The 13,867-nt window shown below is 38.5% G+C and overlaps 1 non-coding gene across 1 annotated transcript; it reads left to right on the forward strand.

Annotated features, from left to right (window-relative positions):
- The first annotated feature begins 9,804 nt into the window (after window positions 1-9,804).
- On the forward strand, window positions 9,805-9,910 carry LOC140870154 (small nucleolar RNA R71). Its single transcript, XR_012147131.1, has one exon. It is a non-coding gene; the product is annotated as a small nucleolar RNA R71 (small nucleolar RNA).
- Window positions 9,911-13,867: the final 3,957 nt, after the last annotated feature.

The following is a 13,867-nucleotide window of genomic DNA, read 5'->3' on the forward strand; positions in this document are numbered from 1 at the left end:
GTGTCGATCCCACAGGGAGTAAAATGAAAATATTCAATACTTGTAATTAAAATAGTCTTAATTTTATCTAGAAAATCAAACTTCGAGAATTTTGCAGAATAAATAAAATAAATAATGAGAAATTATCAAGCTCACACACACACAAATTTCGAGAAATTATCAATCAGAGAAAAATAGTCCAGAGGTTTTGATTTCACTTAATCTCGACAATATTCAATCCTAATTAATCTATTTTATGAATTTCCTTCGATTAATAACCAAGAACACTTAGATTATTCTATTCCCCTCTCCCGAGCAACAAATAGAGTGTATCAACTACAATTCGATTTCAATATCCCTATTAAAAATCTAGATGTAGTGATATGTGTAAAATGATGTTCCTTAAAGGTTCTATTAAAGCTATATACTCTCCCGAGCTATATAAACAATTAACAGTGTAGTTCCTATTGATCCTACTCAAAATCCCCTCTCCCGAGCAACGATTCTAAGTAAATATAACAACTCAATTTATGACCAGTAAATTAAGAAGACATTCAATTCTAGAAACACAATTAATCTATAGAAATTTAATTTATTAAAATCAAAGATTCATGAATATGTCTCAACCAAGCTACGTCAACCTCTAGACTAGAAAAGTTTAGTTCATGCTCGAATTCAATAAAAACCAAATAATGTTAAATATCTTAAACATAATTCAACAATCAAAAGAAAATAAAAAGACGAAACAAAGCCGTAGTCTTTCTTCCGTGTCCGGTCGAAAAGTCTTCTTCTTCGTTCCAAACAATCTTCAATTCTTCAACTCCAAAAACTCACAAAAGTGCTCTCTAGAATATTGTGTGTATTGGCTGCTGATAGATAGTTTTTATGACTCAGAAAAATCCCCTAAATATGACCTAACAATCGTCCAAAATAATACCAAAGATATCCCCAAAGTTTTCATAAACAGTCGGACTCTAATATTCCAAAGAGACGACGGCGCGGGCGCGTAGGAAACAGGGCGGGCGCGCCTCCAATTCGCAAAACAAAATTTTGAATATACTTCAATGGCGCGGGCGTGCCTATAGTCAGCGCGGGCGCACCCTCAGCTCGACTTTTCTTTTTGGGTTCTTTAATAACAGCACGGGCGCGCCTAAGAATGGGGCGGGCGCCCCTTTAGCTCGAACTCATCATTTTTCTTCTCTTTTCCAGTCTTGAATTTCCCTGTAAACTTTCATCTTTTAAGCTTATTTCCACTTGAACATATCGAAGTCCATAACTTCCTACAAATACAAAAACAACAACAATTTCACGCAATATCTACCAATAAATTCCAAAAGTCAAGTAAAACCATATACAAATTAAGTGCACAAAATGCACTTATCAAATTCCCCCAAATTTGAACTTTTGTTCGTCTCGAGCAAAACTAACACAAACTCCACTCAATTGCAAGAATAACAACCATCAAGAATGACTATGGATTAATGACCTCAGTATGGAATTCCAAAAAAATTTAAATCCAATCATATCTATCCTACTAACACTTGAAAAAATAAGTTAGCCAGAAAAGTAATTCAACCTCATAAACTCATAAACTCCGCAACTCACGTTTCAAAATACTCTTCTCTTAACTCAATTCAAACATTCACAAATCATGAGGACTTTCATGGTAGAACAGGATCAAATTCAAGGATATATCATCACAACCACACTCAATTGGTTTAATTCAAAGAACGTAGTGTGTGCGTGTTTCGATCAAGAATTCATAATCATTAAAGTTTCAATCAATAGTCCATAGGATAAATTCTCGCAACCCCTCTCCACTAGTATATTGGGCAACTGTGACTCGGTCAATAGGACTTAATAAGCTTATAATGCAAGGTCTGGCTCATGGCTACAAATGAAGGAAAAGAATTCGAATAAGGAGTAATTCGCATTTATGCTCAACCTCTAATTTCAACTCCTTTTCATTCACAACTTCACACTTATTTCACTTCATTGATTTTTTCAATTTTTTCACAACTTTTTTTTTTCACAACTTTTTCAACCACAAATTTTTCAACTCTTTTTCTTTTCTACTACCTTCCTCATTTTCATTCATCCACCACACCATTCCATTTTTCACAAATAAAAACTAGGAGCATATAATAATTTAGCATTCAAATTACTCCCTTAAAGGTAGGAAATAGTATATAAGCTATTCAGGTAGTTAACGTAGGACCTTGAAATAATGACGAATGGGGGTTTCATCACACGTTTACACGCATGTCATTCGATTTTCAATAAAGCTAAAACAAGGTACTAGGGATAACATATATAATAGGTAGCTTGAAAGGCTCAAACGAATTAAGAAGAATCGCCTAAATCATTCCTAATCACAGTTTTGCCCGTATTTCACCTCGAGGGGTGTCTGAACTAGTTCTAGACAAGTTTCAATCCACAATTAAATCATACAAATCTCAATCAGTGCAGAAAGGAATAATCATCAACAATAAACGATGATTTTCACAACAAGTTTCAGAATTCTCGTACCTCTAAGTACTAATATGCGTGTAAGCTCAAATGGGCAACTAAGGATAAATTGATTCAATAAAATTCAAGGCCCAAAAAATCCAAACAATGCCTCAATCATTTTTATGTTTGTCTGTCTCAAGATTCAGATTCAAGAAAAATCACAGAATATATAGGAGTTCAATTGTTCACTTGGTTCCGTTTATTTCAAAATTTTGTCAGCTAGGCAGGTAGTCATGGACTTCAATTACAAAACAAAAATTAACATCATTGGCCATCAATCCATTTCATTATGATTTCTCAACATCATTCACCAAAAAACCACAACTACATAAATTTCTCAAATTTAGCCACACACCAACACAACACAACTTCTAAGAACCAAACAACTAAAATAAAAACAAAACAAAAGCAAAAGCAACTAAACAAAAACAATAAAAGTCAGAACTGACACAACTCCCCCAAACTTAGTACATTCATTGTCCTCAAGGAATTAAAACAAGAAAGCATAAAGGACATGTACCACAAACGACGACCGTCAGTGGTCGTCGCCATCATCAGCGGCATCATCATGGGACGGACCTGAAGGGCCAAAAGTGGGCGGCCACTGTGGATACAGAGGAAATGGATGAGTCGAACTAGCAGCCTGTGGAAACTGATGTCTCAAAGCATCTTTAAAATCCATCATGTAGTCCATAAAGACACCAGTAGTCTGCTGAAATGTCCGAAACTCTTGACGGTGTGCTCTCAATTCATCCTCCAGAAGAGCAACACGATCGGGCGCAACAGGGGAAACCTGAGATCGGGATGCAGGGCCGCTTCGTGCAGCTGCTCTCTCATTAAAATCTCGTCTCTCAGCGCGAGTTCGGTGGTCAGAAGCCGGTATCATGCGAAAAGGAGTTTGACAAGCAATCGGAGCAGTAGCTTTCAACAATTCTTCATTTTGGCCCCACTCAACTCCAGCCGCTTCACAAAGATCAGTGATAAGTGCGGGCAATGCAAACCCGCCAGTCGTCTTACCTGCTACCACACCCTGAATAGTTGCTTGAAAAATCTATCCCAAGTCGATTGCTTTGCCCTCCAAAATACAATAAACAAGAATCGCTCGTTCTCTTGTCACCTCATGCTCGTGGTCAGTTGGTTTAAGACGAGCACACACAAAGTTATACCACAGCTTAGCATCAGGAATTAGCTCGGTTTTCTTCAACTTGGAAGGCTGATGATCACGGCCCATGCGCCATTCCGCGTCCGAAACACAAATACGGCTCAGAATCACCACGTAATCCACTTCATTCGCTCGGTACTCCGCATACTCATCGTGAAATACTCGCGGAAGGTTGTACAGGGTGTTAATAGTGTGAGCATCAAAAGGCACCAGCTGGCCTCGGACAAGAACTTTCAACTGCATGTACTTTACTTTCAAGTTCGCATAAAATTCACGAACGACTGGGACGACTGCATCCTGAGGTGGCTTAACAAAATTTAACCATTGACGCCCCATTCACAGCCCTACCAATTGTATTCAAAAATTCATCGTTCCCAAAACCCGATGTCGTATCAAACCCACGCTCCGGTAATATCGTTTTGCCTAGACAATTTTGATAATGCTGTTCGGCACTCTCATTCCAGAAACGCTGCGGCTCAGGCTCCGGATTAGCATGAGAAGAGGATGCAACAGATTTTTGTTTCTTCTTTGGTGCCATGAATCAAACACTTAGTGTGCACCACAAGTCACGCAACAATTAACCAATTTACCACAATCACAACTTCCCCAAACTTAAATCTAATCCACAATCCACACACAACAACAACCGCTTCCGCAACAATCCAATAGAATTCACACTTCAAAGATCGATTAATCAATTAAGACTTCAAGACCCACGAATCGCACGAGTAGAATTTCGAAATACTCACCACCCAAAACACTTTTAGAAGTACCAAAAGAACGACTTACTCCATATGAGTCCGAGAAGAGTAGATAATCAAAAGCTTCCCCAATGTACAATCCTCCAAAAATTAAATGAGGCGTGCCCTGGATAAAAGTGGTTCGACCGTCCCGCGTCAAATAGATGATGAAAGAAATTAGATTGTGGGGGGTGGAGATGAAGAGATAGACGAGCCGATTATAACAATAGAAGAGGGGAAAAATCGTGAGGAACAAGGTGGACAAGAATTTAGGGAAAAGATTTGGGAGAAAGGAAAGAAAAGAGTATGTTATATGGAAGAAATCGGTGTCGGGGCGGGCGCGCGTATGGTAAGGGCGGGCGCGCCTTCGATTCGTTTTGTGAGTTTTGTAATAGCAGGGGTAGGCGGCCGCGCGAGTGGTAAGGGCGGGCGCGCCTTCATCTCGAAAACTTTGGCACAAATATGGTAAAGGGACGGCGCGGGTGCACCGAAGGAGGGGTGGGTGCACCTTGAGCTCGAAAAATTTCACCATAGTCATGCTAGAGCGGCGCGGGCGCGCTAATTAATAGATCGGGGGCCCCTTCGGTTTGAGATTGGTATCCAAAATCTTGAAAAAATCATAGAAAAAACCAAATTACTTCCAAAACAACAAAATTAAAAGTAAAAAATAAAAAGCAAAATTAAAACGAGAAAGAAAAAACAAAAACTAAAAAAATAAAAATAAAAAATTAGGTGGCCTCCCAAAAAGCACTTGGTTAAAGTCCGCAGCCCGACTTGCACCAGTCTTTAGTTGGGATCATTAAGCAATGCGCTGGATGCGGGTGGTACTTCATTGCCAAAGTAGTGCTTGACTCTCTGCCCATTGACCTAGAAAACTCTTCCATCTGTACATCGCAATTCAATGACACCATGTGGATAAACAGTCTCAACGAGAAATGGTCCTGACCATCGCGATTTCAACTTCCCTGGAAATAATTTCAAACGAGAGTTAAATAGCAAAACTTTTTGACCTGTTTCGAATTCCCTATGCACAATGTTTTTATCATGTCACTGCTTTGTTTGCTCTTTGTATAGCTTGGCATTCTCATATGCTTCACTTCGAAATTCATCCAATTCATGCAACTGCAGTTTCCGCAACTCCCCGAATGCTTCGAGATCCATGTATAGCTTCTTGATAGCCCAAAAAGCCTTGTGCTCCAACTCCAAAGGTAAATGACATGCCTTACCAAAAACCAGCCTGTAAGGAGACATCCCAATGGGCATTTTGAATGCGGTGCGGTAGGTCCAAATGGCGTCATCTAACTTGATTGCCCAATCTTTCCGATTTGTCTTAACCGTTTTCTCCAATATTTGCTTGATTTCCCGGTTAGAGATCTCCGCCTGGCCATTGGTTTGCGGATGGTATGCACACGCCACCTTATGCCTGACACCATACTTAGTGAGCAAGGTATTAAAAATCTTATTGCAGAAATACGTACCTTCATCACTGATTATTGCTCGTGGAGTTCCAAACCTCGTGAAGATATTCTTTTGCAAAAATTTAACTACAACACGAGCATCATTAGTCGAGGTGGCAATGGCTTCCACCCATTTCGAAACGTAATCAACTGCTAATAAAATATAAGTGTACCCAAAAGAAGAGGGAAAGGGACCCATAAAATCAATACCCCATACATCAAATAATTCTACTTCTAAAATATTTGTGAGGGGTAATTCATGCCTTTTTGAAATATTTCCCGTTCTTTGACACTTATCACATGATTTCACCAAGGTATAACTATCTTTAAACAACTTAGGCCAATAAAAACCAGATTGTAGTACCTTTGCAGCAGTTCGGGTGGCTTCAAAATGTCCTCCATAGGGTGAGGAATGGCTTTGTTCCAAAATTTCATTTGCTTCTTGCCCCGCCACACATCTCCGAATCACTTGATCGCCACAACATTTGAAAACATAGGGATCATCTCACAAGTAGAACTTAACGTCATGGAAAAACTTCTTCTTTTGATATCTATTCAATTCTGGAGGCATGGCACCACAAGACAAGAAATTTGCAATATCAACAAACCATGGAATAAAGGAACTTACCTCAAAGATTTGTTCATCCGGAAACAATTCCTTTATGCTCTCCTCCTCCTTTACGTCTTCAAGCTCCAATCTTGACAAGTGATCAGCAACTTGATTTTCGCTACCCTTCTTGTCCTTGATCTCAAAATCAAACTCTTGTAAAAGTAAAATCCACCTTATCAAGCGTGGCTTGACATCCTTTTTGGCAAACAAGTAGCGAATTGATGCATGGTCAGTATAAACAACTACTTTAGTACCAATTAAATATGGACGAAATTTATCAAAAGCAAAAACTATTGCAAGCATCTCTTTTTCGGTGGTAGTGTAGTTTTGCTGTGCGGCATCCATGGTGCGACTGGCGTAATATATAGCTCTGAAAATCTTATCTCTCCTTTGGCCTAATACCGCGCCCACTGCATAGTCACTAGCATCGCACATAAGCTCAAAGGGCTCCTTCCAATCCGGCACAATCATGATGGGTGCTGTGGTCAATGCCGTCTTGATCTTTTCAAAGGCCTGCAAACAATCATCATCAAAAATGAATGTAGAATCTTTTTCAAGTAAATTACACAGGGGTTTTGTGATTTTAGAAAAATCCTTGATGAAACGCCGATAAAACCCTGCATGGCCTAAAAAACTTCTGATGCCCTTGATATTCTTCGGAGGTGGAAGCTTTTCAATTGCAACCACTTTGGCTCGATCCACCTCTAATCCATTGGATGACACTTTATGTCCAAGGACAATGCCCTCTTGAACCATGAAGTGACATTTTTCCCAGTTAAGAACTAAATTTTTTTGTTGGCACCTCTGCAAAATAAGAGACAGCTTATGCAAGCAATGATCAAAAGAGGAACCAAACACTGAAAAGTCATTCATAAACACTTCCATCACGTCCTCCACCATATCTGCAAAAATCGCCATCATACACCGCTGAAAAGTTGCAGTGCATTACACAGTCCAAACGACATCCTTCTGAAAGCAAACGTGCCATAAGGACACGTAAAAGTAGTCTTCTCCTGATCTTCCGGTGCTATAGCAATTTGATTATAGCCTGAATAACCATCTAAGAAACAGTAATAGCAATAACCAGCAAGTCTATCAAGCATTTGATCAATGAAAGGAAGTGGAAAATGATCCTTATGAGTAGTTTTGTTCAACTTCCTATAATCTATACATACTCGCCAGCCAGTTACTGTACGTGTGGAGATAAACTCATTATTCTCATTTTTAACCACAGTAATCCCACCTTTCTTAGGCACCACTTGAACAGGAGATACCCAACTACTGTCAGAAATAGCATAAATCACTCCCACATTCAACAGCTTTAGAACTTCTTTCTTAACTACCTCTTTCATGGCGGGATTCAACCGTCTCTGATGATCAACATAAGGAGTATACGAATCTTCCATCAAAAATTTATGCATGCAAATTGTTGGACTAATACCCTTAATGTCAGAAATTGACCATCCTAAAGCGGTTTTAAAATTTCTCAGAACTCTCAGCAACTTATCTTTCTCTACAGCAGACAAATGAGCAGATATAATAATAGGACAAGTAGAATTTTCACCAAGGAATTCATAACATAGGTGCGCAGGCAATGCTTTCAGATCATGAGTTTCAGGGGATACCTCTGGTGCACTATTTTCCAATGTTTCAGATTCCTTAGAACTCACCATTTTTTCTTTCAGAGCGCTGTCTAGGAATACTTTTTGTTCATGTAACTCCCAATCCTCTTCCTTATCAACCACCTCGTCCGCCACCAAACATCGTTCGAGCGGATCAGTACTTACTGCACATGAAAAAGAGTTATGAGAATCAATAATTTCAATGCTCTTACATGCACTTACCTCTTTTGGGCCCCTCATGGTGTGATAAATATTAAAAATCACCGCTTCACCACCAACTCGAAGTGTGAGTTCTCCCTTGTGTACATCGATCAATGCACGTGCAGTAGCTAGAAAAGGTCTCCCAAAAATCAAGGGAGTTTCTTCATCTTCATCCATGTCCAAAATCACGAAGTCTGCTGGAAATATGAACTTATCGACTTTTACCAAAACATCCTCCACAATACCCCGTGAGTATGTTATACTCCGATCAGCCAGCTGTAATGTGATGGTGGTCGCCCTGACTTCTCCAAGCTCCAAAGTCCTGTAAACAGAAAAAGGCATTAAATTTATACTGACTCCTAAATCACATAAAGCTCTATTTACCTTAGAACCACCAATAAAACAAGGGATAGTAAAACTCCCTGGATCCTTCAGCTTTTGTGGCAACCTTTTCTACAGGATTGCGCTACATTCTTCTGTCAAATTCACCACTTCGTTGTCTTGCAATCTCCTCTTCTTAGATATTACATCTTTGATGAATTTTGCATAATTAGTCATTTGTTCCAAGGCATCTGCAAATGGAATATTGATGTGTATCTTCTTGAAGATATCTAGAAACTTGGAAAACTGCTCATCAAGTGCCTTCTTCTTAAACCGCTGTGGATAAGGAAGTTGTGGCTTGTACATCGATTTAGATTCAGCTTTCTTCTTGGGCTCTTCAACCACAATTTCTTCAGCCACTGGTTCTTCACTTTCCTTGGCTTTGCTCTGCTCTTTCTCTTCTAACTTCTTCCCACTTCTCAACTCAACTGCTTTGCACTGCTCATTTGGATTCACTTCAGTATTGCTGGGAAACTGTCCTCTGTTTTGATCCTTCAAAGCATTTGCAAGCTGTCCAATCTATGTCTCCATGGATTTCATCATAGCTCCCAAACTACACATGTGTGTCTCCATGCTGTCCATTCAAGTTTCAGTCCTCGACATCCTCTTGTTAGATTTAGTAACAAATGTTGACACCACATCCTCCAACGACGCTTTACCTTCCCCTTGATTTGTATTGAATCCCGGAGGGGGTTTCAACACATTTTTGTTGTTGGCATAGGAAAAATTTTCATGGTTACGTAAACCAGGATGATAAGCATTAGGTGGAGGGTTACCTCGATAGTTTCCATAGCATCTGGGATTGATATATTGAGCTTCCTCAGGTGGATGAGATTCATCTATGGCAACCGACACACCTACAGGTTCTGCGATATGCACCTTGTTCAGAGAAGCCACTTGTGTACTCAACGCAGATAGCTGTGCAGTAATGGATGTAAGAGGATCCACACTGTACACTCCTTTCTTGACTCCCATACGTTCAGATGGCCATTGATAACTATTGATAGTCATCTGTTCCAGCATATCATAAGCCTGAATGGGGTCCTTGGAAAATATGGTACCTCCAGCAGCAGAGTCCATAGACATTCTTGTAGGCGTATTCAGTCCATTGTAGAAAAAATCTATTTCTTCCCAATCTGCAAAATTATGATTAGGACAACGTCTTAACAAATCTTTGTACCTTTCCCATGCCTCATATAGCTGTTCTGAATCATGTTGTTGAAAGGTACTGATCTCAATCTTCAGCTGGGTTGCCTTGGATGGTGGAAAGAATTTCTCTAAGAATTTCACAGCCATGCCCTCCCAAGTTGTTATGCATCCTAATGGCAATGACTGCAGCCAACTCCGTGCCTTGTCCCTGAGAGAAAAAGGAAACAAACGTAAGCGTATTGTATCCTCAGAAACACCATTTATTTTAACAGTATCAGTAATCTCTAGAAAAGTGCGCAAGTGTAAGTGAGGATCAGCTGTGGCAGTTCCATTGAATTGGTTCTGCTGAACCATGTTTATTAAGGCCAGCATCAACTCAAAGTTGTTGGCATTTATTGTCCCTCTAACGATTCCAGAATAGTGAGCCTGGATCGTTGGCCTGAAATGATCTCTAATTGGCACCAAAGGCAATTCATTGACATCTTCTTCAGCCATGTTTAATTGTTCTTCTCTCCTAGCTTTTCTCAAAGCTCTTGCAGTTCGTTCAATCTCTGGATCAAAGAGCAAAGAATTCGCACTTTGAGATCTTCGCATAAACTACAATTAAGAACAATAGCAATTTATTAGTACTTAAATTAAAATAAAGAAAACTATAAATTAAAACTTCGACTAATTGGTAACAAGACTAAAAAATAATAAAAATTACTCCACGGCAACGGCGCCAAAAACTTGTTGTGAAATTTTCTCGCAAGCGTACGAGTGTCAAATTTTAGTATAATGAAAGAGAGAGTGTCGATCCCACAGGGAGTAAAATGAAAATATTCAATACTTGTAATTAAAATATTCTTAATTTTATCTAGAAAATCAAACTTCGAGAATTTTGCAGAATAAATAAAATAAATAATGAGAAATTATCAAGCTCACACACACACAAATTTCGAGAAATTATCAATCAGAGAAAAATAGTCCAGAGGTTTTGATTTCACTTGATCTCGACAATATTCAATCCTAATTAATCTATTTTATGAATTTCCTTCGATTAATAACCAAGAACACTTAGATTATTCTATTCCCCTCTCCCGAGCAACAAATAGAGTGTATCAACTACAATTCGATTTCAATATCCCTATTAAAAATCTAGATGTAGTGATATGTGTAAAATGATGTTCCTTAAAGGTTCTATGAAAGCTATATACTCTCCCGAGCTATATAAACAATTAACAGTATAGTTCCTATTGATCCTACTCAAAATCCCCTCTCCCGAGCAACGATTCTAAGTAAATATAACAACTCAATTTATGGCCAGTAAATTAAGAAGACATTCAATTCTAGAAACACAATTAATCTATAGAAATTCAATTTATTAAAATCAAAGATTCATAAATATGTCTCAACCAAGCTACGTCAACCTCTAGACTAGAAAAGTTTAGTTCATGCTCGAATTCAATTAAAATCAAATAATGTTTAATATCTCAAACATAATTCAACAATCAAAAGAAAATAAAAAGACGAAACAAAGCCGTAGTCTTTCTTCCGTGTCCGGTCGAAAAGTCTTCATCTTCGTTCCAAGCAATCTTCAATTCTTCAACTCCAAAAACTCACAAAAGTACTCTTTAGAATATTGTGTGTATTGGCGGCTGATAGATAGTTTTTATGACTCAGAAAAATCCCCTAAATATGACCTAACAATCGTCCAAAATAATACCAAAGATATCCCCAAGGTTTCCATAAACAGTCGGACTCTAATATTCCAAAGAGACGACGGCGCGAGCGCGTAGGAAACAGGGCGGGCGCGCCTCCAATTCGCAAAACAAACTTTTGAATATTCTTCAACGGCGAGGGCGCACCTATAGTCAGCGCGGGCGCGCCCTCAGCTCGACTTTTCTTCTTGGGTTCTTCAATAACAGCATGGGCGCGCCTATGAATGGGGCGGGCGCCCCTTTAGCTCGAACTCAGCCTTTTTCTTCTCTTTTCAAATCTTGAATTTCCCTGTAAACTTTCATCTTTTAAGCTTATTTCCACTTGAACACATCGAAGTCCATAACTTCCTACAAATACAAAAACAACAACAATTTCATGCAATATCTACCAATAAATTTCAAAAGTCAAGTAAAACCATATACAAATTAAGTGCACAAAATGCACTTATCGAATTCTACCAAACTTGAACTTTTGTTCGTCTCGAGCAAAACTAACACAAACTCCACTCAATTGCAAGAACAACAACCATCAAGAATGACTATGGATTAATGACCTCAGTATGGAATTCCAAAACAATTTAAATCCAATCATATCTATCCTACTAACACTTGAAAAAATAAGTTAGCCAGAAAAGTAATTCAACCTCATAAACTCCGCAACTCACGTTTCAAAATACTCTTCTCTTAACTCAATTCAAACATTCACAAATCATGAGGACTTTCATGGTAGAACAGGATCAAATTCAAGGATATATCATCACAACCACACTCAATTGGTTTAATTCAAAGAACGTAGTGTGTGCATGTTTCGATCAAAAATTCATAATCATTAAAGTTTCAATCAACAGTCCATAGGCTAAATTCTCGCAACCCCTCTCCACTAGTATATTGGAAAACTGTGACTCGGTCAATAGGACTTAATAAGCTTATAATGCAAGGCCTGGCTCATGGCTACAAATGAAGGAAAAGAATTTGAATAAGGAGTAATTCGCATTTATGCTCAACCTCTAATTTCAACTCCTTTTCATTCACAACTTCACACTTATTTCACTTTATTGATTTTTTCAATTTTTTCACAACTTTTTTTTTCACAACTTTTTCAACCACAAATTTTTCAACTCTTTTTCTTTTCTACTACCTTCCTCATTTTCATTCATCCACCACACCATTCCATTTTTCACAAATAAAAACTAGGAGCATATAATAATTTAGCATTCAAATTACTCCCTTAAAGGTAGGAAATAATATATAAGCTATTCAGGTAGTTAACGTAGGACCTTGAAATAATGACGAATGAGGGTTTCATCACACATTTACACGCATGTCATTCGATTTTCAATAAAGTTCAAACAAGGTACTAGGGATAACATATATAATAGGTAGCTTGAAAGGCTCAAACGAATTAAGAAAAATCGCCTAAATCATTCCTAATCTCAGTTTTGCCCGTATTTCGCCTCGAGGGGTGTCTGAACTAGTTCTAGACAAGTCTCAATCCACAATTAAATCATACAAATCTCAATTAGTGCAGAAAGGAATAATCATCAACAGTAAACGATGATTTTCACAACAAGTTTCAGAATTCTCGTAGCTCTAAGTACTAATATGCGTGTAAGCTCAAATGGGCAACTAAGGATAAATTGATTCAATAAAATTCAAGGCCCAAAAAATCCAAACAATGCCTCAATCATTTTTATGTTTGTCTGTCTCAAGATTCAGATTCAAGCAAAATCACAGAATATATAGGAGTTCAATTGTTCACTTGGTTCCGTTTATTTCAAAATTTTGTCAGCTAGGCAGGTAGTCATGGACTTCAGTTACAAAACAAAAATTAACATCATTGGTCATCAATCCATTTCATTATGATTTCTCAACATCATTCAACAAAAAACCACAACTACATAAATTTCTCAAATTCAGCCACACACCAACACAACACAACTCCTAAGAACCAAACAACTAAAATAAAAACAAAACAAAAGCTAAATCAACTAAACAAAAACAATAAAAGTCAGAACTGACACAACTCCCCCAAACTTAGTACATTCATTGTCCTCAAGGAATTAAAACAAGAAAGCATAAAGGACATGTACCACAAACGACGACCGTCAGTGGTCGTCGCCATCATCAGCGGCATCATCATGGGATAGACCTAAAGGGCCAAAAGTGGGCGGCCACTATGGATACAGAGGAAATGGATGAGTCGAACTAGCAGCCTGTGGAAACTGATGTCTCAAAGCATCTGTAAAATCCATCATGTAGTCCATAAAGACACCAGTAGTCTGCTGAAATGTCCGAAACTCTTGACGGTGTGCTCTCAATGCATCCTCCAGAAGAGCAACATGATCGGGCGCAACA

The sequence above is a fragment of the Henckelia pumila genome, chromosome 4 (genome assembly GCF_033568475.1).
Source record: "Henckelia pumila isolate YLH828 chromosome 4, ASM3356847v2, whole genome shotgun sequence".
Classification (NCBI taxonomy): Eukaryota; Viridiplantae; Streptophyta; class Magnoliopsida; order Lamiales; family Gesneriaceae; genus Henckelia; species Henckelia pumila.